The sequence below is a fragment of the Miscanthus floridulus genome, chromosome 4 (genome assembly GCF_019320115.1).
Source record: "Miscanthus floridulus cultivar M001 chromosome 4, ASM1932011v1, whole genome shotgun sequence".
NCBI classification, from domain to species: Eukaryota; Viridiplantae; Streptophyta; class Magnoliopsida; order Poales; family Poaceae; genus Miscanthus; species Miscanthus floridulus.
The window spans coordinates 87,286,637-87,312,137 of NC_089583.1; the positions used below are offsets into that span (position 1 = coordinate 87,286,637).

General features: G+C 45.2%; 1 pseudogene; it reads left to right on the plus strand.

The window, feature by feature from the left end:
- Window positions 1–8,676: 8,676 nt before the first annotated feature.
- Window positions 8,677–24,767, plus strand: LOC136548760 (ATP-dependent 6-phosphofructokinase 2-like; annotated as a pseudogene).
- The last annotated feature ends 734 nt before the right edge of the window (window positions 24,768–25,501 follow it).

The following is a 25,501-nucleotide window of genomic DNA, read 5'->3' on the forward strand; positions in this document are numbered from 1 at the left end:
CTTTAGTGTTTCACATGCCACGCAGCTATTTCTATCGTTTTTATGAACAAAATAACGGAAATTTATTACGTTTTCTCTGTGCAGTTCTACTTCAATACGCCATCGTAATATGTCTGCTATAATTGACCTAATCTTGGCACAGCGTCCATATGCTAGCTAATAAGCGAATGTAATTGTTGAAGGGATATCATTTTCTTGAAACCTGGACTGCTAAAATCATTTGGAATACCATCATACTTGCTGAAAGTAGTTGAAATACATCCTTTATTCTTGGAGTACATGTAGCTTCTACAGAAAAAAAAATGACAAACAATAAGAAAGAAGGATAATGCTTTGTTCGGTTTATGGCGATTGAAGGGGTTGAAAGGAATTAAATCCTCTACAAGTCAAAATCCTCCACAATCCCCTTGGATCATCTTCAAATCCCTTGATAAAGGATTGCCCAAACAAGGTCTAAATGTATGGATATCAAGATATTTGGGTTGGTTACTGTTTCCCAAATTGTGAAAACAATACATGCAAGAAAGAGCCGTGATTTCTTTCTTTAGCAACACAACTCAAGTTGCCAAGTTATTTCTGTCTTAACTCTTAACTTACTGGTCAAATCAATTTTCACAATGCAGGTCTCCTATGCTTACTGTATGTATTGGCTACGATGTTACTCTGAGACAGAAACAAGAAAATAAATGAAAGGAGGGTAAAGAGTGTTGGACCTTTACAGGTTTGATCAATTTGCCTTTGTCCTCCTCAAGTCGACTTGGAAAATGTACCCTTCTGCAATTGTATAAGAGGGCAAAGTTGAAGGCAAAAGTAAAGCAGCATCAATTTGTCGAGGTACTCAACATAGGAGTATAGAGTAGAGGAGCAATGTGGCACTCCCGTGGTGCCTCATATATACTGATGGACTCCGTCACTGTTCTATCTGCAACCTAAACTGTGAAACAAGTAGTCCGACACAGTTGACCTTTTCTTCATAAACTCAAAGGCTAAAGACCAATTCATCCCTATTGAAATGCATCTTGTCATGATTACTAGGAACATGTGGGTTCAGTTGACTTGACTTGCTGACTCGTAGAAATTAAGTGAGTCAGTGTATATGGCCATACCTTGTCTACTTAAGAATAGAGATACATAAGCATTAATCATAGATGACTCTAACGTCTTGTTTGCTGGGCTTATAAGTCATTCTTTTTCAGCCAACGAACAGTATTTTTCTCCCACAACAAATCAGCCAACAGTACTTTCAGCCATAGCTTATCAGCCAAACGAACAGGGCATAAGTTAATGTCATATTAATTCGCTTTCACCCAGTGTCTAAGCTAAGTAACTGCAAGTGCAATGTGGAGAACATCTGTATCCCTTGGTCTATTCAAACAGACAAGGTTCGACCAAGGAAAACTTTTTTAGACCAGATACACGACCTAGACCAAAAAGAAATATCCATGAGTAATGCTACGGAGCCCTTTGGCTTATGTCATACACCACAACTTGATCTCCAGCCCGTTCGGCTCGACTTGTCTCGCTTGTTTTAGCTTATTCTCTCTCACAGAATACTATTGAATCAGCTGAAACCAGCCAAAACCAGTCGGTACACAGTAGTTTTGTGTACCGGCCGAACGGGCACCTCATCTCTAATATAGCAATATCCCATATGGTGGTAACAAAGCAAGCTGATGCTCCCTAAACCACATATCCATTTCTATGTTTCCAAATCCATCGTGCCACCAGCACGACCAAGGAGTTGTAGCCCTTGCGAAAATGACCGGGAATCCACTGTAAAGCTTGGTGCCACCGATCTGTAAAAATGCAGCCATCCAAGTCCAGAGGTAAATGCTACAGACTAATTTGAGAACACTCATGAAAACCACACGCTCCTTGCAAACACGCAATGCGAGCAAATGCTGCACATTCTCCTCTTGTTGGTCACACATATGACTGAAAGATACAAGGAAGACTTGACCAATAATCCAGGACAACTCCTAAGTCATGAAATCAGATCACTTTCAAAGCAGGTTGCTTACTTCGGATTGAAAAAAAACACCGGGCAAACTGAAAGACTTTTTCCGTGTGAACTAGTTTTGAGACTTCAATTTTATATGTGGAGTCTTGGTCCACATTAATTTATAGGAGTAAACTATTACACTTGTGTTCCTCAATTTATATTGTAGTGGGGCATCTAACATGTTGACAAATAGTAGCATCAATAATGAAACTAGACGTCTCATCTACACCCTGTTCGCTTGGCTTATAAGCCGTACCTTTTCAACCAAAGAACAGTATTTTTCTCTCACAACAAATTAGCCAACAGTATCAGTCAAGCAAACAGAGCACTAGTTGTTGTTTGAGGAAAAACAGTTCAGCATACAGTTTGGCATGCAAATGTAGTCCTCCACTTCTTCCTAGTAAAAAAAGTAATGTTTCTCTTTCTCCCGGAAGGTTTTGTTCAGCACACAGCACCACGTAGGTTTTGTTTCATTTTATTAACCACACCTCACTCTTAAAAACAATGCAACAAAACGGTAGCACTATAGCGGGCAGTAGAAACTAGGATGGTTTCTATAGTCATTAATTAATTAGAGTGCCAACTAAACAAAACTGTAATATAGTATTGGAATTAAGGAAGAGAGAAAGAGAGGAGAAAATGATTTTCTATACGATAAACTTGTAACCATGGTATGAAAAGATGCGATAGTAGGGATAGGCATTTGGGTTACCTGATTAATTCAGGTCAGGTAATTTGGGTTTGAAGAGTTTCCAAATTTGATACCTAAAATTTTCCTTGAGAAAATAGTATTCGATATTTCGGGCACCTGATATTTCAGGTTCGGGTCGAGTATTCACGAACTACAAAAAATAAGAAAAAACATAAAAAGTCCGAAGATATAGAACTATATCAGTAAGTTTAAGCAATATAAACATGACCTATTATTAGCATTTTAGGTACAAAAAATACAAGCATTGCATCATATATTAATAGGTCCCAACTAAATCACAATTAACATTAGACAATAGCACAATCAATCAATCACAAATACTGAATAGCACATAGTCTTCTCTATTTCACATTAAATGGGTAAATCCGGTACCGGGTTACTCGAACTAAAATCGGGTTTCTAAATCTAGTATTCAAAATAGTCATCGAGTGATTCCGGTTTAGATTTCGGGTATGGAGTTTTATGTCCACCTCTATATGATCTGTGGACGGTAGAAGAGAGAAGTCACGTGATTCGAGAAAGAATATTTAAAAAAAAACATCCATTAGAATATGGTTTCTTTGTATAATTGTCTACTACCTTCATTCCCTTTTATAAGTTGTATATGCATACTAAGATTCAAACCTTAAAATCTTTGATCAATAATTTGGTTAATGATTTTTAATTATTATAATACAAACTTGGTATACTTAAAATTGTAAGCAATTGTACTATCAAATAATCATAAGATTATAAGTATAAATAATATAATATAATATAAAGTAAATGAATCATGAATGGTCAAAGTATAGTTTAGTATACCTTGTTATTCTAAACATGCCTTATGCAATGTGAACTCATCATAGATCAGTTAGTTGGGTTTCTTGTGGTGGAAGCTATCCACTCAGGTTAAATCCTCGACTTGGCACGGGTGCTCACATTTTCTAGATTTCAAGATTTAATGGTGCTATGCTTTCAGTGGTGGGTGATGTCCCCTTTGACAGCGTGGTGACTTCGTGAATCTCGAAATCTGCCGGCTCAGTCTTTGGAGGTGCTCATAGGGGTGGAATTTGCGTACGTTGTTCATAGGTGTATCACGATTCATGAATAGTCAGTTAGTAAAGTTCTCCTCCGTCCTAAATAATAACATTTATGATATCAAATAATTATCATCTTTATTAATTACATTTTGATAGTATACCTAATTAACGTGGACACCGTAGTTAACGGTGGACCGGAGCAAGCTCTGGTGACCATCCCCACGCAACGTGGCGCCATGCACTCCTCTGTCCTGCCACGTTCCACTCTTCCCCTACCACCCGGCACCTTAACAACACGCTGACGGTCGAGCACCGGAGCACGGCACACCGCGCTCACCCCGACTGACACCGGCACAGACTAGACACCGTGACACAACCATGGACAATGGCGAGATGCGCCTGCCGTCGTTCACGCTCCACAGCCTCCCCACCCTCGACCACGCCGCGAACATCCCCAACCCCATCACGCACCACCCACTACAAGGATTCACCTGTAATGCCACACCACATAATTACAACACCGCTAATTTGGTTGTCATAGGTGGATCGTATTGCAACCTTTCCATAAAATGGTTGCAATATGTGCCTATAATGCAACGGACTAAATGTATTGCAATATGTGTGGTTTGTCGTTGCAACAGGCATGTGCTACTGCAACCATTTAAGAATTGTGTTGCAATTAGTTGGCATTATTGCCATGACATTTTTGAGTTGCAATAGTATTGATTTTCGTTGCAATTACTTGGTGTTATTGCAACTATATTGGATTTGATTGCTTTTGCTTGTAACTATTGCCATAGGTTGTTATGGGTTGCAATAATGTTCCATGGTGTTGCAATTGCTTGGGTGATTATTGCAACAAGAATTTTGAATGGATGCAATAGCATGTTCCTATTGCCACGGTTTTCTGGGGTTGTAATAATCTTTTGTGGCGTTGCAATTGTTAAGTACTTATTGCAACTACAATCCTAAATGGACGTAATATCATGTTAATATTGTCACGATTTTTTTGTGTTGCTATAGACTACCCCTGATGCAACGGCCTAAAAGTGTTGCAATATACAAAAATAGGTTGCAATAGACAAAATGCTCCACACATTAGACTACCCCTAATACAACGGCCTAAAAGTGTTGCAATATACCAAAAATGATTGTAATAAATAAAATGCTCCACGCATTTCTGAATAATATACCAAAAAATAGGGGGTGAGGAGGATTCAAACCCGCGACCTGCCACTAAGGCCCCGTTTAGATGCAAGCCAAAAACCTAAAAATTTTCAAGATTCCCCGTCACATCAAATCTTGCGGCACATGCATGGAGTACTAAATGTAGATGAAAAAAACTAATTACACAGTTAGCCGAGAAATCGTGAGACGAATCTTTTAAGCCTAAATAGTCCATAATTAGACAATTTTTACCAAATAAAAACGAAAATGCTACAGTAGCCAAAAGCCAAAAAATTTCGGAACTAAACGAGGCCTAAAGATGAGCATGTCTTACCACCACATCATGGTTGTGTTTGTGATTTTTTCTAGCATATTTCCTTATACATGTTTGGTCCAATCATTTGAAATTCAAAACCGAAAAAATATGGGCTAGGTTGCACGCTTACGCCTGGTCCGAGTAGGCCTGCTGGCGCCAGTTGCAAGCTGGAGCCCATCTGCCGAGGGAATTGATGTGAAAAGAACCCAAGACCTCGGACTAAAGCCAAGCACACCGTACCACCACACCACTTCATTGTTTGTGATTTACTTCGGCATACATTGTTCTTAACATGTTAGTGAGAGAATAGGACAAGGAACCAAGGAAGTCTAACCACCAGGCTACAGCAAGTGTTTGTGCCAAGTTGGGGTAATTTTCTTCCAAGTACTAATTCCATCCAGTTAGATGAACATGATTTGGAATGAAGAACACATGAATAGTTGGTATTTCTATTCTTAATAGTTGGTATTTCTGAAACTTTTTTAACAAGCAATAGCCTATGTATATGTTGTTGTGTAGGAGTTTCAAAAAAATTAGAACTCATTTGATATTTTCTATCTTTTAAATAAATTTCTGCGTGCTTACCGAAAGTAATTCCAAATTGAACTGTGCGTACCTCCAACAGGAGTCAAAAAAATTTACAAAGAACATATTTATAGTCATACATTTCACTCTATCCCATATCCCAGAGTTGTTAGGGAAAACATTTGTTTGCTAGAGATAATTCATCCTTCTATTCCTAAATTAAGATCAAATAATTGTAATAATTTTAAATTTTGTCAGAAAATTCTACAATTTTGCATGGTAACATGTTTTTGTTATCTAATCATCATATAAAAAACTCAAATGATTTTAACAAGGTGGCAATAGACATTGTTCACAAATTGATACATCTCTCACATAATTATAAGTGATTAATATGAAAGATGTATCCAATTGTGAACAATGTATACTAACATTTTGTCGGATGGAGAAATTACCAATACAAGAGTTGTAGATCACGTTGGGTTGTACAACTTTATTGCTGACGACTTTTTCATTTGAAATCATTAACTGTCCAAAAAACATGTTTGAAGCTCTCATATTTTGAAATTCAAATTTTGAATTATTCAAACAAAGTTGGATAAAGAAATGACCAAAATAAAAGTTGTAGATCTTTATGATTTCTACAACTTTGTTGTTGATAATGTTTTCATTTGAAATCATTTACTATCCCAAAATTCTATTCGAATTCCTATATTTTAAAATTCAAATTTTGAATTGTTGAAACAAAGATCGGATGGAGAATGTACCAAAACCGAAATTGTAGATCTCAGTGGGTTCTACAACTTTGTTTTCGACGACTTTTCCATTAGAAATTATCTACTATTTCAAAATTGTAGGAGTTCATAAAAATTCTAGAAGAAAAAGAATGAACACGTGATGACAGGCGTGGCAAGCGGTTCTGTCTTCGTCGCTGACCACGGGGCCCACCGTACCGACGTGGAGGCATAGGACTGGCCGGACCACGTCACCAGCCCCACGGCCTGCGCCGCTCACCGCACCATTTCATTCACACCTACACGGGAGCAAATACTGGTTGCGCGGGAATCCAGCCAGTGGGACCCGCTCTGATGCAACAGCCTAAAAGTGTTGCAATGTACCAAAAATGGTTGCAATAGACAAAATGCTCCATGCAGTAGACTACTCCTGATGCAACGGCCTAAAAGTGTTGCAATATATCAAAAATGGTTGCAATAGACAAAAAAATATATTCTATTAACAAAAAAATGCTCCACGGAGGATTTGATCCCAGGAACTAAAGTACAAGCAAACCCTCATCTACCATTGGAGTACTGAGGTGTGTTCGACATTAAGTAGCCTTTATATTACCATCTGGCCGCCGTCACCGCGCCCGATGCGCCTCGACGCCGCCGTGCCTGCGCCAACAGCTCGCCACCAGCGCCCGACCATGTCGTCCATGCGCATCGCCGCTCGAGCACACTACCGCGTGCATTTTTTGAATCTTATTGGAGGTACGCATAGTTCAACTTGGAATTACTTTTGATAAGTGTGTAGAAATTCATTTAAATGATAGAAAATACTAAATCTGTTGAAAAATTCTTGAAACTCCTACATGACAACTTAAATGTTGTCTATTACATGTAAAAATGTAATTAGGGGTATATAAAATAATTATTTTGCAAGCTACTTCACAAGGGTGTATTAATTAGTTAGTTAAAAAATAGAAAAATAACTTTTTTGCACAACAAGTGGCAATGTAAATCCACAAATATCAACAGCATGGTAAAGGTAAGGTTGTGTCCAATTTTGAGGTGCGTACGAGTTCGAACATATTACGAGGTATTCAAATCTCAAAGTTTGACTTGAGTTGGATGGCAGGATCTGAAGTACTCTTAGCAACTATGAAACTCACGAGGAGTATGCCTAGTAATGGAATGTGTTGTCAAAGAAAATTATGGTGGTTGGGTGGGTGGGTGTGTTTATTACTGCGACTTCCAGTGTGGAATCTGAATTTTATTTTGATATCTTTAATTACTAGTAACTTAGTATTTTCTTACACTACAGCTTTTCTTAGTAATACATGCATTTGATAAGCTTGAAGTAACAGAACATGCACATACTTTAGATTTAGGGTTTGTCTTCTAAAATGAAATGGGGCATTCCTGAATTTTAATGCCATATTACTTTTTTAAAAAAAAACTTCACGGGAAGGAGCAGACCGCACCCCCGCTTTAAATTAGGAAAAGTCCATTTTTGGCCCTCCAACTATGGCAGCAGTTTGGTTTTAGCCCTCCAACTCCAAAACCAGACACCCGCAGTCCCTCAACTCTCAAAACCGTTTAAAATTGGCCCTCGCGCCCATTCGACCGCGGTTTCCGCACAGTAAACTCTCCACGACCCTGCCTGTCAGGCCTTTCCCTCTCACCGCCAGGTTGGGCCCACCTGTCATCCCCTCCCTCTCTTTGCGGGCCCCACCTGTCAGGCCTTTCCCCAACCAGCAGCGAAACAGAGGCAGGGGAGGGAGATGGCCGGTGATTTCTCGCCGTCGGCGAGGAATCTGGCGAAACCAAGGGCACCGGCGTGCTCCTCGCGACGAGCCGCACCTAAAGGTGCCTAGGGTTTAACCCCTACCGATCTCTAACTAGGGTGGCGGCGTGCATGGTGGACGGCGACGAGGGCCCGACGGCGCTCCAGCGAAATCCGACCATGGCGGGTGTGGCTAAGCTCGGTATGAGCTTCTAGGGTTCGCGGGGAAGACGAGGGAAGGAAGAGAAGGGAGTGAGAGAGCTTCCGGTGATAGCCGGCCACAGGAAGCTCGAAGTCCGGCGAGCCCTGGTCATGGCGGGGTGGCGGCGAAAGTGGCCAATAGGCCCTCACCTAGGCTCGATCGACACTGCGAGTGGGTGGAGATGGTGGCGCGAAGCAAGGCGGAGCTACTGGCGTGATGGTTCAGGTAATGGCGTGGCTATGGTGGCGCACGAGCTCGGCGGAGCTCCTCGGTGTCGCTGTAGCTCGGTTTCTCCGCAACGAGCATGTGATGGAGATGCCGACGGAGTCGGAGTCGCAGTCGCTGCCGAGCTCTTCTATGTCAGAGGCCACCATTGTCCGTCCGCTCACCGGAGTCCCGCGCCTCTGCCACCTCCTCTACTCCCTCTTCTTCCTCCTTCTCTCCTCTGCTCTTTGCTCTGCCGCCGTCGCCGCGCCCTGGTCCACCACGCCTCTGCTCTCCCTTTCTTCCCTAGCACCGACCTACACCAGGAGCCGAAGCCGCTGTCGCCATCGCCGTGCCCTGCTCCACCGCGCCCCTAGCTCCCCCGCCGCTCGACCACCAAGCACCGCCACCGCCCTACTGCCGACGAGCCGAATCGCACTGCTCCCCGGCTTCCCCCTTCTCCCTCCGCTCCGCATCTCTGCTCTGCTCTGCTCCCCCTTTCTCCCCCAGCTCTCCGACCAAATAGATCACACAGTGAGCATCCCCATCCCTCCACGACTCTCTTCGGTTCCATGCCCAGCTCGTTGAGCAGGCTGCAGCGCATGCTTGGCACCCCTTCCCTCCCAGCGCGCACGCACAGCTGAAGCAAGCAGTAGCTAGCCAGAGCTCCGCCGTGTGCTTAGTCACGGTGCGGACTCCGCCATGAGTTTTGGACACTGGCGCTTAGTCGTGGTGCCCATTGGCTCTGCCTAGGTGTGCAGCAGCCTCGCCGTGACCCGCCATCGCCGCCGTGTCGCTGTCAACGTGGCCAGCCTTGCCCGAGCCTCTAGAGCCACATCTGGAGCCCTAGCAGGCCTCGTCGAAGCCCTAGAAGGCTAGAAGGACCCCAGCTGGAGCTTCACCTGACACCTAGGGAGCCCCACAGTCATCCCCGTGCTAGTCGCAGTGCCATTGCCAGCCGCCTTAAGCTTCAATCCACCACCTTCAGCCCCTCAGAGTATTCACCATGACCTCGCGGAACCATAGACCCCCTTCTCTATCCTCCCTGAGCCGCCGTAGAGCGTGGCCGAGCAAGTTCGCCGCCAGCGAGAGCGCGGCCGAGGAGGAAGAGAGGCAGCTGTGCCCCTTGCCACGCTCGCGTGCACTCGTTGCACCGTGCGCCACTCACACTAGCGCCTGCGTGAATTCAGTCAAAGGCCTGACAGGCAGGGCCCGCGAAGAGAGGGAGGGGATGACAGGTGGGCCCAACCTGGCGGTGAGAGGGAAAGGCCTGATAGGCGGGGTCAGTGGCGGGTTTACTGTGCGAATACCGCGGTCGAATGGGCGCGAGGGCCAATTTTAAACAGTTTTGAGAGTTGAGGGACTGCGGATGTCTGGTTTTGGAGTTTGAGGGCTAAAACCAAACTGCTGCCATAGTTGGAGGGCCAAAAACAGACTTTTTCCTTTAAATTAAGGAGATGTAGGGCTCGAACCCGGGTCTCCAGACTAATGTCATATTACTTTTTTATAACAGTTTGCAATTAAGTGAAACTAACCAGTTTTGTTTTTCAAGTCACTTTGTCACTGATCCTAGTTTGCTGATGTTGTCATAATCTAAAATGTTTTCATTTATTTGCAGATAAAACCTTGTTTTCTAACTTGCTTTCCACTTCCACCACCCCTTAGACAAGGTAATTTCTATTATGCATTTGGCTGCATATTAGCAAAAGGAATTGTCCATTGAAAGAAAAAGGCAGCAACACTAAAATAACTTTTTAAGAATGAGTTCCTTACTAGTTTGTATCAATCTTGAAGTCCAAGTTATTAGCCCAATAGATCACTTTCTCATTTCTCACTTGTTGACTTGTTGTCCTGCTCAACCTGTCAGTATTCAAAATTTCAACTAGGCCATATCATTTGACGACTTTGGTTTACTAATGGAATTTCTGTGGGGTTGGGTGTAACTTGACCGTCAGAAATTTCCTAATACTGTTATTTGACATTGCAGGAAACAAATGCTAACTTGGATGAGATAGTTGAGCTAGCAAAGCAGCTCCAGGTTAGTGTAATCTAAGTTGCTAGCACTTGGGCTGTACGAAAGTGTAGTGCATTTCTCTGTTTGCTCAATTTTCTGTTTCATCTGAACTAAATGTAGGATGAGACCAATATCAAGCCATTATGGGGAACCGCACAACTTTTTTTGCATCCACGCTGCATGCATGGAGCTGCTACTAGGTTGGTATCTTGGATTTTTTTTTGTATTAGGCAAAGTTATGGACTCAAAAGTATGTTGTACAAAACTATAGTGGAGTGACTGTTATGGACTCAAGAGGATTTTTTTGTCATGCCTTTAGTGGTTATCTGCATTTGTGCTCTTATCATTCTCTTGAGATCAGTAATAATGTGTTGTTATGGTTTTCGCCTCACAGAATTTATCCTAGTAGCTAACTGCTATGGTTTCACTGCCTTTCTATAGGCATTGCTTTGAACTATTTGATGTAAGTCATCCTGACTTTTATTTCTTAGGTTGTTGAGGCAGTTCAAGGTGTGAAGATTACAAATGCCAAGGGAGAAGTGAAGTATCCAATCAAGGTCAGGCAATGACATTTGGTTACAACACTGCTCCACTAAATATATTCTATCATATGGATTTGTTATGTTGTGAATAAGACATCTCTAGGATATCCTTTTGATCAATTTACCTTTCCACTGCTTACGTACTCTGTAGTGGTACTTGTTGCCATATTATTGTCTAGACAATGTGCTATACCAAAACATTCAATTAGGATGTTTGATGTTAACTATAGCATGAACTGCTTTGGACCACCTAGGTGGTCCTTCTGCCCATGCTGGGTCAAAGACCTTGATGATTGGTTGCTTAGTAGTGCATGGACAACAACTTTTAAACATGTATTATTGTTCTCTTTAACCCCCAGGTTTGGTGTTAATTGTTCTTATTGTTGAGTTCTTTCATAAATTTAGCTTGTAACTATTGTTGAGTTCTTTCAACCCAGCGCGCGTGCATGCGGCAATAGTCACGTGCGGCGGGCTCTGCCTTGGCACAAACACCATCGTCCGGGAGCTCGTCGTCGGGCTCTGGGAGCTCTACGGCGTGCGCGCCATCTTCGGCGTCCAGAACGGGTACCGCAGATTCTACTCCGAGGAGGACGAGCCCCCTACCTGTGGCAGAACCGCCTAATCTAATGCCTCACAGGAGTGCTTGTCTTCCATTAGACACTAAGCACTCAAGGGAGAACACTAAATTACTCGGTTCCGTCGGGCACACCCCAGGGGAGAACCCAAAAATCCACATTTTTGCCATCAGGATCACAAATGAGAGAACAAAGCTTACATCATTCTTAACCATTTCATACATCCCTTTTAGTACAACATCAGAGTATAATAGTTATTGTATAACAGCGGAATGTAATCATATTATCAGAGTTATAAATAATTTAATGTACAGCGGAATTTAAACATGTGATCAGAATTATAGCGGAAATAAACATCTCTTAATGATATAATGAAGTATTGATATATAAACTACTACAACAGATTATGAAACTTTCATTTATAAAAACATTTGGTGAGAGTTATAAATAGAAACTACGATTGCGACGTAAAGGAATCCTCGTTGAGCCCACCAGGAGGAATCCACACACAAAGGTCAGCTCAAGCGTCCACCTGTCACCTGCAACAGGGGGAATAAAACCCTGAGTACTCAATTGTACTCAGCAAGACTTACCCGGCAGGAGAAAAGAAAAGACTCCAAGGATATGCAAGGCTATCTGGTTTGTGGGTTGCATTTGCAGAAAGCATTACTAAGCGTGCGTCCTTATATTTGATTTTTAATAATAGCCGCATTGGTTCATTAACTAACCATTCTATGTAAGCACCTGTGCTACTTTCAAGCAGGTGGTAAGCAATCAGATTTCCTTTTCCATCTTTCATCTTTCATCTTCAGTTCTTACTACGATGCTAAACCGCAGACAAGCCGTACCGGATAGCCCGGCGATTCGCGAATCAATGCCCCCAGCTGGGTACCCCGAAAACACACGCCCTTGCTTGTACCCCGGGCACAAGCAGGACCAACCCATCACTCTCCTGTCCCGGGTGTCCAGGTCCCCTGTCCAAACTGGGTACTCCAAGCCCCCGCCCCTGAGTCCCGGACTCAGTGCGGTGCAAGGACCTCCTCCACCAAAATAAAACCCTAACAGTCGGTCCGAAAAGAGCCGGATCCACGACAAGAGAGCAACAAGTCTTCCAAGTGCCCATACACAAGTATGTGCTCAGGATAATAAGTCTGTGACCTGCCTAGAGTCATATGCAACGATCGGTCCTTAACCGACCAGACAAGGAAAAAATAGTATAACCAAGCTATGCCCCGTGTCCACGGTGACACAACTCCTTACACTCACCAATACCCAAACCATATCCCTGCCCGGTCACCATTTTCCTTTCCACCATTTTGATATTTTCCAAGTGATAGTAATCCAATAATATATTTCCTATCTCTCGCGAGTGACAGGTAATCACTCGACTTCTACCGGAGTCCTGTAGCATAGCATTCTACACGATCCTGTCATACTAGTAAGACTCATAGGAATAAAGATATATATGCAAGTGGGTTTCATTCAACTCCTTAAACTTAATGCACAAATATAATTTAAACTGCAGAAAAGTAGAGGTTATGCACCGGGGCTTGCCTGGGTAAAATATAACCAAAAGTTAGCATTCCATCTTCGTGATGTGATCACCATAGCATCATCTTTTAGCTACTCCAGTTGATCCCACGATCCCTCATCGTTCCTCCATCGATGTGTGGTCACCATCATGCCTTCTTTTGGTTATTCCAGTTAATCCACCATCGCACCTAAATGGTATACATCGTTGCAATATGCTTGTCTAAGGAAAACATGCATAATAAAAGACGAAAGAGATAAGTTGGAGCTTAGCCAGGGCAACAGGTCGGCAGAGACGGAGTCACGTGTGGACGTCGCTAAGCCGCGGGCGTGCGGAGGCAACCGGAGCGTGGTTGCGCTGGCATGCAGTGGCAGCAGCATGACGTGCTGTGGTGCAGGGCGTGGTTGGAGACGAAGAAGAAATGGCCTAATGCAGCTTGCGTTGCTTGGCTGCTGGTGCTATAAAAATGCTGCTGGTGCGCTGGCTTTCATGTACGAACCCAAGACTAATTGGTCTCCTCTCCTTCGCATAGTACCGGGGCACTCCACCATGCACGATAGAAAGCAATTTGCATATGCCACTGTCCTCTCCCTCTGCATGGCTGCTGCATGCACTAGCACGGACGCTTGCATCATTTATCTCTCGTATTAACTCTCTGTTGGCCCTCTCGTCAAAAGTTTCGGCCAAGACAAGTCGCTGCCGTCAAAAATTTGGGGCAAGACAAGTAGCTCAGTCAGTCAAGCCTGTATGCCTGGCTGCCATGCACAAATTAATGTTCGCTTGGTCTCCTTTCAAACACTGCACCGTTGGGTCAAAAATAATGGAGAAGGAGAATGAAGGAATTTTTGGAGGCTAGCTACCTCGGTCGATTTCAGCTTGCGGAGAAAACGATAGACGCGGCTTTCTCGGGCAAGAACAGACGAACTGGAGTTGAGAGAAACAAGTGAGCAGCGGAGCAGAACGGCTCGGCAGCTCGGCATATCCTTTTTAAAGACAGGAGACGCGAAGGCGCGACAGCGACGCGTCGTAAGGTTAGTGGCTAACTAGCTTGCTTAAAGGTAATAAAACGTTGCTGCGAACGACGGGATGCTTCGGATGAACAGTGTTTCCATGCTGCTACAGCTACCGTGTTTTTACTGGGCTTATTACAGCAGATGGTGACTGCCTGACAGTAGTCGTCGTCGGATAGTGAGAGAAGCTAGCTAGGCTGAATAACTAACTGCTTGCATCGATACTCCCCAGCTCCCACACCACTTGCTTATGTGTGCGGCATGCTGCTCATGCATCACATTCTTTTCCTAATAACACGTCGTAGACTTGACTTTGGAGACAGCTAATTAATTCATGGGAAACTTTGGTGCTTGAGCTAGTATACTATAGCAGAAAGACATGACTTAGTTTGCAGGTGCATACTAAAGATAGTCAAGAGCTGTCAGAGGTCATGGTTGTCTGCAGGAAGCCGTGTTTTTCTTCGTGCTACAGTGTTCTCTGCGCGCTACAGTGATTTCGCGACGCTACAGTGTTCCTCTACGGTGCTGCTGTCCCGGCGTGCACGACGTGCCAGCTACAGTGAAGCATGTTTGATTTCAGGTGAGTATGGTGCACGTCGAAAAAAATAAACGAAGCTGCTGCGTTTTTTTTCTCGTCAGTTCGTGCTTAACAAAATAAATCCGTGAGTTTTCATATATGTATCGTTCTATTTATTAATGGATTTTATTTTATTTATAAAAGTTGATTTTCATGCTTAATCTAACCGAACAAAACGTTCTCTAGAATCGTCGTCGGACATTCCTGAATATTTCTACGCACTGCGTAATTTATCTTGAGCGTTGATTTGAGTCCACGAAACTAAGTCACACGGGATTCACTTGTCGCAGCAAGTACGTTTTAAATTAAAAACCCGAAAAACTCGTTTCGGAAATTTTTCTTAGGCCTAAATCGCGGTGCTAAATAAACTCGTAACACCAGGGGTGTTACAACCAACCCCCCTTAAAAAGAATCTCGTCCCAAGATTCGAAGCTAGAACTAGAAGGAAAAAACGTGATTATATTTCGTAGATCAGAGATTACACGAAAGATTACACGACTTCGAATACTCAACCACACGGGGATCTAGGGATACATGGTTAAGAGCAACCTAGTACAACCGAGACTTAATCTAGAAGTCGAGATAGACGAGGGCAATGGAGAAACAACAAGATAATGATTATCCAAAACATAGCGTAGCACCAACAGATCCAAAAACAGTCGACTGAGAAGTAAAACATCGCGAACCCTAAAATCGAACTATCCAAACGAACTTGAACTTCTTCGGCGAACCAGATCCTTTCTTCTTCTTAGATCACACCATCACCTCAGACAGGCGAACCTAGCTTCACAACGTCGACTGGATCTTGTAGCTATGCTCCAAATACGGGGGAATGTGGATGAAGAAGAAGAGCAAGAACCAAGGGGATTTTATAGTGGCGAATGGAAGTGGAGCGCAAATCACTGGCAATGGAGGCGGAGTGGATGGGATACAAGACGGTTCATGCTATGAAGATAAGATCGGACATGGTGCGCTTCCTACGCGAGCGGTAGAGGGGGAAATAAAGGAGAGGAGAGGGGGTCCGCTCGAGGAGGCAGGCGTGCGGGCGGTCGTGTCACCAAAAGAAGAGAGAAAGGAGAGGGAAGGGGAAATGAGGGGGGGTCCGGTACCGGGAACGACGGTGCGGGGTAGAGAGCCGACTGGACGCCAGGAAAGGAAAAGTGCACAGTGCACAAGGACGGCGAGTGCGGCACAATGCTGTGGCCACACGAGAAAGGGAAGCTAAAGGGCCTAACACAGACGACGTTCATAGGGCATGCAACGAAATAACCCGGCATACATAGCGTGGTCAACTAAACACAGGGCTTAGGACATAACATCCACTCAGGCTTTTACAAGCACTCCCTACTACTCGAGACTATCCTTCCTTACTACTCTTCTTTTCTTTCTTTTACTCGACCACGTCCGTCTTTCATGTAGACTAATACCATGCCATACTTTCTTCCTCCAAAACCACCTCCTCTTGCTTACTTTGAGAGAACACTAATTCATCGACCCGTTGTGGATTTCCTGTTTAAACACCTGAACATTTTCAAGAAAATTATTTGTAGCAAAAGTGATATGGCGGTGTAACTTAGTAAAGGTACTTGGTTAACAACCTCGATACCAGCGCGTGCCAAGCAGCGTCACCATGTGGCAGCTGTTCCACAGGGAGCCCTCAGTTTCGTCGCAGCACCATAAGCTTTTAACCAGGCAACTATTACCAACTTACACGCCATGAAGGCGGTGGGGTCATAGACCACAGAGTAAGGGGAGTATTGCAAGGGAAAAATTTAAACAACAAAGGTTCCCTCCACAACAAGGGACAAGGAATACAAATCCAACGACGGATTTGTTTTAAAGAGATTCAAGTGTTTTGCCGGGACATCCACAATTAGTCGATACAGTGTCCTATGTTCATGGCTAATCTACTAGCATCTGAATGTCAACTTCTCTTGCAACCCGCTTAATTTCACCCTAGAAAACTTTAAGCACATCTAACGAAACTTTAAGGTAGATGAACGTAATAAACACAGCAAAATAACAAAATGCATGTTCCAACGATCTGATACGGGTACAACGTACAAGCATTCAGGCTCACATTCACAGCCTAGCATTCACCTACGGTCGGATGATCTCAACAACTACGGATGATAACAACGGCAAGAGTACAATACAGGGGGACAACAATGAAAAACACTACTACTATGGTACAACATCCCAAGGCAACTAGTCTACATCTTCTCGTGGCAACGGCTGAGTGAGAGGAACCAAGGGTTCGACTTCTGACACTTCCGAGGGTGGAGGTGCTGGTGGTGCTGCATCACCGGTTCTTCTTCTCTCTGGTGGGTGGATAGGGATCCCTTCCAAGATTGGGGCATCCTGCCCTTCAGCAGACAGTGTCCTCCGCTCGGCCCTGGTGATAAGATAGGCCACCCGTAGCTGATGGACATGCCGATCTTCAGCCCCCTTTAGAGCTTCCTCCATGGTAGCCTCTCGGCTCTCAGCAGCTGCAACGCTGGCATGCGCTTTGGCAAGCTGCACCTGGAGCATCCTGTTGAAGATCTCGGCTTCCTCGGCACACTGAAGGCACGCCCTCAGCTCCAAGGCTTGCCGGTCATACTGCTTATCCAAAGCAAGCATGTATGTGGTCAAGGACACCATGGTTGGACTGTCCTCTTACGCATCCCGCCCTTGCAAAGCCTCCATGCGAGCCCTCCATGCCCGCCGATTCCTGTCCAAAGGTGGAAAGAACCGCATGGGGGTACGGGCAATGGGCTCTTCATAGATCTGGCAGAGGTACCGCAAGGCTTTACGGGCCACAACCTGATAGGTGTCGATGAAGCTACACCCGGTTGCGGTCACACTCCAGGCTTCAGTGACGTCGGGGAACTCTTCACTCTTCCCAATGTAGACGGTAACCTCACACCGATCGGTGCCATGCATCTCATACTCACGGCCCTCATACTCTAGACGATCTTTGACTCCGAGCTTTTGCAGGGTGGCATGCAGGATTTTGGGAAAACCCTCCACATCCAGATAGTAGGTACTAACCCAGGCTCCTGCCATCTCTGGCGGTGGTTGCAAGGAAGGCTGAGCGAAACGCTTGCTCAAAGGAAAAGCTAAATGAGCTAAAGTGCGCCGAGTGGTGATACCAAGGCTAACACAGGCTCTGCTTATAAAGGCGGAGCGCTCAGTGGTCCTGGCGCGGTTCACCAGGGTTCCCGCGTGAGATCACTACGACGAATCGACCAAATTCTGTGTGTTCGAGGCGAGCGACGTTCGAGGCCATTACTGACTAGTACGACTGCAGGGCAAGGGTCCAACAAGAGCATATAAAAGGGGTATGGGGAGACATGGGTCACGACAGGCGTGAAACCACGAGTGAACACGGAACACAAAACCACAGTGCAGACCTAACTATGGAACAGGAACGAGTCAGTCGTGACACCTATGGAGGGTGTATCTACAAGCAATACGAGTGCTACAATGCACAAACAGGATATGCATGAATGCACGTCCTATACGTCCTTCCATTGTTGCCAGCATATAGGGCAACCGTTCTCATATTTTTGGCACAATGTTCTCTCCCTGTAGCTAGTCGATACTATCGAACTATGTTCGAGTTAGTGTACCTGCAGAAAACTTGATTAAGCCTATCTAAGTCAGCAGAGTGCCATCTATCCTGGATACATAACCATAGTAATAGGGCTACTTATATAACTTCGCATTTAAACGTCCTAACTTTTTGCAAAAACAGGTTGCCAATTTTTAGCTTAGAAAAGGTTTTGAAAGCTTTATTTCCTCATTTATGCTCTGATACCACCTGTGGCAGAACCGCCTAATCTAATGCCTCACAGGAGTGCTTGTCTTCCATTAGACACTAAGCACTCAAGGGAGAACACTAAATTACTCGGTTCCGTCGGGCACACCCCAGGGGAGAACCCAAAAATCCACATTTTTGCCATCAGGATCACAAATGAGAGAACAAAGCTTACATCATTCTTAACCATTTCATACATCCCTTTTAGTACAACATCAGAGTATAATAGTTATTGTATAACAGCGGAATGTAATCATATTATCAGAGTTATAAATAATTTAATGTACAGCGGAATTTAAACATGTGATCAGAATTATAGCGGAAATAAACATCTCTTAATGATATGATGAAGTATTGATATATAAACTACTACAACAGATTATGAAACTTTCATTTATAAAAACATTTGGTGAGAGTTACAAATAGAAACTACGATTGCAATGTAAAGGAATCCTCGTTGAGCCCACCAGGAGGAATCCACACACAAAGGTCAGCTCAAGCGTCCACCTGTCACCTGCAACAGGGGGAATAAAACCCTGAGTACTCAATTGTATTCAGCAAGACTTACCCGGCAGGAGAAAAGAAAAGACTCCAAGGATATGCAAGGCTATCTGGTTTGTGGGTTGCATTTGCAGAAAGCATTACTAAGCGTGCGTCCTTATATTTGATTTTTAATAATAGCCGCATTGGTTCATTAACTAACCATTCTATGTAAGCACCTGTGCTACTTTTAAGCAGGTGGTAAGCAATCAGATTTCCTTTTCCATCTTTCATCTTTCATCTTCAGTTCTTACTACGATGCTAAATCGCAGACAAGCCGTACCGGATAGCCCCGCGATTCGCGAATCAATGCCCCCAGCTGGGTACCCCGAAAACACACGCCCTGCTTCTACCCCGGGCACAAGCAGGACCAACCCATCACTCTCCTGTCCCGGGTGTCCAGGTCCCCATCCAAACTGGGACTCCAAGCCCCCGCCCCTGAGTCCTGGACTCAGTGCGGTGCAAGGACCTCCTCCACCAAAATAAAACCCTAACAGTCGGTCCGGAAAGAGCCGGATCCGCGACAAGAGAGCAACAAGTCTTCCAAGTGCCCATACACAAGTATGTGCTCGGGATAATAAGTCTGTGACCTGCCTAGAGTCATATGCAACGATCGGTCCTTAACCGACCAGATAGGGAAAAAATAATGTAACCAAGCTGTGCCCCATGTCCACGGCGACACAACTCCTTACACTCACCAATACCCAAACCATATCCCTGCCCGGTCACCATTTTCCTTTCCACCATTTTGATATTTTCCAAGTGATAGTAATCCAATAATATATTTCCTATCTCTCACGAGTGACAGGTAATCACTCGACTTCTACCGGAGTCCTGTAGCATAGCATTCTACACGATCCTGTCATACTAGTAAGACTCATAGGAATAAAGATATATATGCAAGTGGGTTTCATTCAACTCCTTAAACTTAATGCACAAATATAATTTAAACTGCAGAAAAGTAGAGGTTATGCACCGGGGCTTGCCTGGGTAAAATATAACCAAAAGTTAGCATTCCATCTTCGTGATGTGATCACCATAGCATCATCTTTTAGCTACTCCAGTTGATCCCACGATCCCTCATCGTTCCTCCATCGATGTGTGGTCACCATCATGCCTTCTTTTGGTTATTCCAGTTAATCCACCATCGCACCTAAATGGTATACATCGTTGCAATATGCTTGTCTAAGGAAAACATGCATAATTAAAAGACGAAAGAGATAAGTTGGAGCTTAGCCAGGGCAATAGGTCGGCAGAGACGGAGTCACGTGTGGACGTCGCTAAGCCGCTGGGCGTGCGGAGGCAACCGGAGCGTGGTTGCGCCGGCATGCAGTGGCAGCAGCATGACGTGCTGTGGTGTAGGGCGTGGTTGGAGACGAAGAAGAAATGGCCTAATGCAGCTTGCGTTGCTTGGCTGCTGGTGCTATAAAATGCTGCTGGTGCGCTGGCTTTCATGTACGAACCCAAGACTAATTGGTCTCCTCTCCTTCGCATAGTACCAGGGGCACTCCACCATGCACGACAGGAAGCAATTTGCATATGCCACTGTCCTCTCCCTCTGCATGGCTGCTGCATGCACTAGCACGGACGCTTGCATCATTTATCTCTCGTATTAACTCTCTGTTGGCCCTCTCGTCAAAAGTTTCGGCCAAGACAAGTCGCTGCCGTCAAAAATTTGGGGCAAGACAAGTAGCTCAGTCAATCAAGCCTGTATGCCTGGCTGCCATGCACAAATTAATGTTCGTTTGGTCTCCTTTCAAACACTGCACCGTTGGGTCAAAAATAATGGAGAAGGAGAATGAAGGAATTTTTGGAGGCTAGCTACCTCGGTCGATTTCAGCTTGCGGAGAAAACGATAGACGCGGCTTTCTCGGGCAAGAACAGACGAACTGGAGTTGAGAGAAACAAGTGAGCAGTGGAGCAGAACGGCTCGGCAGCTCGGCATATCCTTTTTAAAGACAGGAGACGCGAAGGCGCGACAGCGACGCGTCGTAAGGTTAGTGGCTAACTAGCTTGTTTAAAGGTAATAAAACGTTGCTGCGAACGACGGGATGCTTCGGATGAACAGTGTTTCCATGCTACTACAGCTACCGTGTTTTTACCGGGCTTATTACAGCAGATGGTGACTGCCTGACAGTAGTCGTCGTCGGATAGTGAGAGAAGCTAGCTAGGCTGAACAACTAACTGCTTGCATCGATAGTCCCCAGCTCCTACACCACTTGCTTATGTGTGCGGCATGCTGCTCATGCATCACATTCTTTTCCTAATAACACGTCGTAGACTTGACTTTGGAGACAGCTAATTAATTCGTGGGAAACTTTGGTGCTTGAGCTAGTATACTATAGCAGGAAGACATGACTTAGTTTGCAGGTGCATACTAAAGATAGTCAAGAGCTATCAGAGGTCATGCAAGTCATGGTTGTCTGCAGGAAGCCGTGTTTTTCTTCGTGCTACAGTGTTTTTCTCCGCGCTACAGTGATCTCGCGACGCTACAGTGTTCCTCTGCGGTGCTGCTGGCCGGACGTGCACGACGTGCCAGCTACAGTGAAGCATGTTTGATTTCAGGCGAGTATGGTGCACGTCGAAAAAAATAAACGAAGCTGTTGTGCTCTCTTTCTCGTCAGTTCGTGCTTAACAAAATAAATCCGTGAGTTTATATATATGTATTGTTCTATTTATTAATGGATTTTATTTTATTTATAAAAGTTGATTTTCATGCTTAATCTAACCGAACAAAACGTTCTCTAGAATCGTCGTCGGACATTCCTGAATATTTCTACGCACTGCGTAATTTATCTTGAGCGTTGATTTGAGTCCACGAAACTAAGTCACACGGGATTCACTTGTCGCAGCAAGTACGTTTTAAATTAAAAACCCGAAAAACTCGTTTCGGAAATTTTTCTTAGGCCTAAATCGCGGTGCTAAATAAACTCGTAACACCAGGGGTGTTACACTACCGCTGGAGCCCACTATGTTGCACCACTGGCACAAGGTCGGGGGCACCGTGCTGGGCACGTCGTGCGGTGGGTTTGACCTCGCTAGGATCATGGATGCCATCGACCGACATGGGTTCAACCAGGTGTGCGCCATCGACGGTGATAGCACGATGCGCGGGCTGGTGAGGATCTTCGAGGAGGTCTGGCGGCGTGGCCTCCCCGTCGCTGTCGTGGGCGTCCCGAAGACGGTGGACAACGACGTGGGCATTATCCACCGCTCCTTTGGGTTCCACATGGCGGTGGAGGTGGTGCAGCGTGCCATCGGTGCGGCGCAGGTGGAGGCCGAGAGCGCGGCCAATGGCGTGGGGCTCGTGAAGCTCATGGGCCGGAGCGCAGGTCACATCGCGCTGCATGCCACGCTCAGCAGCCGCGACTTCGACTGCTGCCTCATCCCCGAGGAGGACTTCAACCTCTACGGCGTCGGCGGGCTGTTTGAGTTCCTGTACCGCCGCCTCAGGGAGAAAGGCCGCGCCGTGGTCGCCGTCACCGAGGGCGCCGGGCAGCGCCTCATCGTGAGATCGGCCGACCCACAGTAGCCGCACGACGAGTCCGGCAACCCGGTGCTCCTGGACGTGGGCGCGTGGCTCAAGGCCGAGCTCGGGGCGTGGTGGGCGGCGGAGCACGCCGGGGAGCTGCTCACGGTGAAGTACATCAACCCGACATACATGGTCCGCACCGTGGCGGCCAACGCCGAAGACAACATGTACAGCACGCTGTTGGCGCACTCGGCGATCCACGGCGCCATGGCAGGGTACACGGGGTTCGTCTCGGGACCGATCAACGGCAACTATGGCTACATCCCTGTGGTGGAGGTCGCCGAGGCGCACAACCCCATGGACACCATGGACCACAAGTGGGCTTGGGTCAGGTCCAGTCACGAACCAACCCGACTTCGTCCAGAGCACGGAGGTGCAAGCTATAGATGGCCAAATGGGCCAAGCACGATGGGCCGACATGGGCCTAACCCAAAAAAGCACGACACGAGTACGGTCCGGGCACCGGGTCCATAGTGCCAGTGCCAGCACAGGCATGATGTAGGGCCATGCCTAGGCCGCATGTCCAGCCCGTAGTACCGGCACGGGCATGGCATGGTTAATGGGCCGGCACGATGGTGGTCTGATTATTTTTTATCGTTGGATTGATTTGCAGTAATTCTAGCCATTGGATTACCTTGCAACACTTCTGACCTAGGCATAAAAGCAACTCCCTCCTCTCTCTCATTTTTAGCAAAATTCACCATCGGGCCCCGAACTTGGCCGATGGTGTCATCCAGGTCCCTGAACATCTAAACTGGTATCTGTGGGCCCCTAAACTTGGCAGATGGTGTCATCTAGGTCCCTAAACTTTCAAGGTGATCATCGTAGGTCCCTAAACTTAGCGGGCGATGTCATCCCGGTCCCTGAACTTTTAAGGTGATCACCAAAGGTCCCTAAACTTGACAAGTGGTGTCGTTCTTGTCTAAATATAATAATATTAAAAGTTACCTATAGTATTAAAAGTTTTATCTATTAAAAGTTACTTCTAGTTTTAGTATTATTTTAAAAGTTTTAATAGTAGTATTAGAAGTAACTTTTGTCTGTTATTAATGTTATAACATTATTATTAAAACTTTTAGTACTATAATACTATTATTGAAATCTCTAATACTATAATACTATTAATAGAGAAAACTTTTAATACTATAGGAAATTTAATATTATTTTGATACTACTAATGATATATAAATACTAGGTTAATTTTAGTATTTTTCTATTTTAGTTTAAACCTAATATATTTGTTGTTGTAAATTATTTTCATACTTTAATTTATTTTTTGCTGATGCAAATTATTTTATATAATTTATATTCTCATGATAAATATTATATAAATAATGATTGATTAATTGACACATGTTGGATCCACGTCTAACGTACAGCCAGCGTGCCACTGCCAGTTTATAGAGTAGGTTAGACCACATTTGGACATAGATGATACCGTTTGCTAAGTTTAGGGGCCTGCGGTGATCACCTCGAAAGTTCAAGGACCAGGGTGACACCGCCGATCAAGTTTAGGAACATGCTGTGATCACTCTAAAAGTTTAGGGACCTGGATGACACCGTATGCCAAGTTTAGGGACCCACAGATATCACTTTAGACGTTCAGGGACCTGGATAACACCGCTAGCCAAGTTGAGGGACCGACGGCGAATTTTGCTCCTCATTCTTTCCCCTTCCAGCCGCCGCCGTTTATTTCGCTCTCTACTCTTCCGTCCTCAGCTCCACCTCTGACTTCCTAGGCCGGCGGTCCCAGGCTATTCCCTCTCCCGCTCGTCTTTTCCGCGGTCCCAGGCTATTCCCTCCCCCGCTCGTCTTTTCCTCAAGGCGCCACTACGACGGCAACAGTGCGAGGCACAGCTGCGGCTGCGACGGCGCGGGGCCGAGGAGTGGCCCGACGACGGCGTGTTCATCATGGCAGCGACGCAGCAAGCTCCTCGGCTCCTCCTTGCAGCCACGGGCCGGCACGGCCATGGTGGGCCGCCGTACCTATGAGCACGACACGTCACGGCTGAGGAGCTACAGTGTCGTGCCTGGGCCGAGAGTTAGGCACGGTAGCCCGAGATGGCACGACACGGTAGGATGTCGTGCCGCCTAGTGACGTGCCGCCATAGTGTAGTGCTGCATAGTGCCCGTGCCAGTGTCGTGCCGTGTGGCCCGGTTGGCCATGTATAGTGCAGGCCCTTAGACTATCTCCAACAACAGCATCTAAAATATAAGACCCATCAACAACATCCAAAATACAAGACCTATTCGACGTTTGGGTAGCGATACAGACAAAATGTTCAAGACCCGATTTTTATCTTCTCCAACAATATGACCCAAAAGAGAACTCTTTCTGCAAAATGAGTCTTTAGAAAAGAGGATATCCATATTTGAATTGTGCCTGTTCTGTCACCCAAAATAGGTCTACCATATAGATACTCTGTTGGAGACGAATACAGTAGCATAGAAGACCTATTTTGAATTTAGATGTTCTTATAGGTACTTTATTGGAGACGTCTTACCGGACTTTACGAGGGTATGTGATTCCCAGTCAGTTGAGCGCCACGCCATAGATTTTTCAGTGCTGCTTCGATGTTCCTGCACTGTACTAGTGCAAGGTTATCCTCCTTTATATAAAGGTGGCAAATGTTCAGTAGTTTACTGTGACCAGTGAAGTGGGGTGATTTTGATCCTCACTACGTTACCAAAAATATTCAGAATCTGACATAATAAAATAATCAATT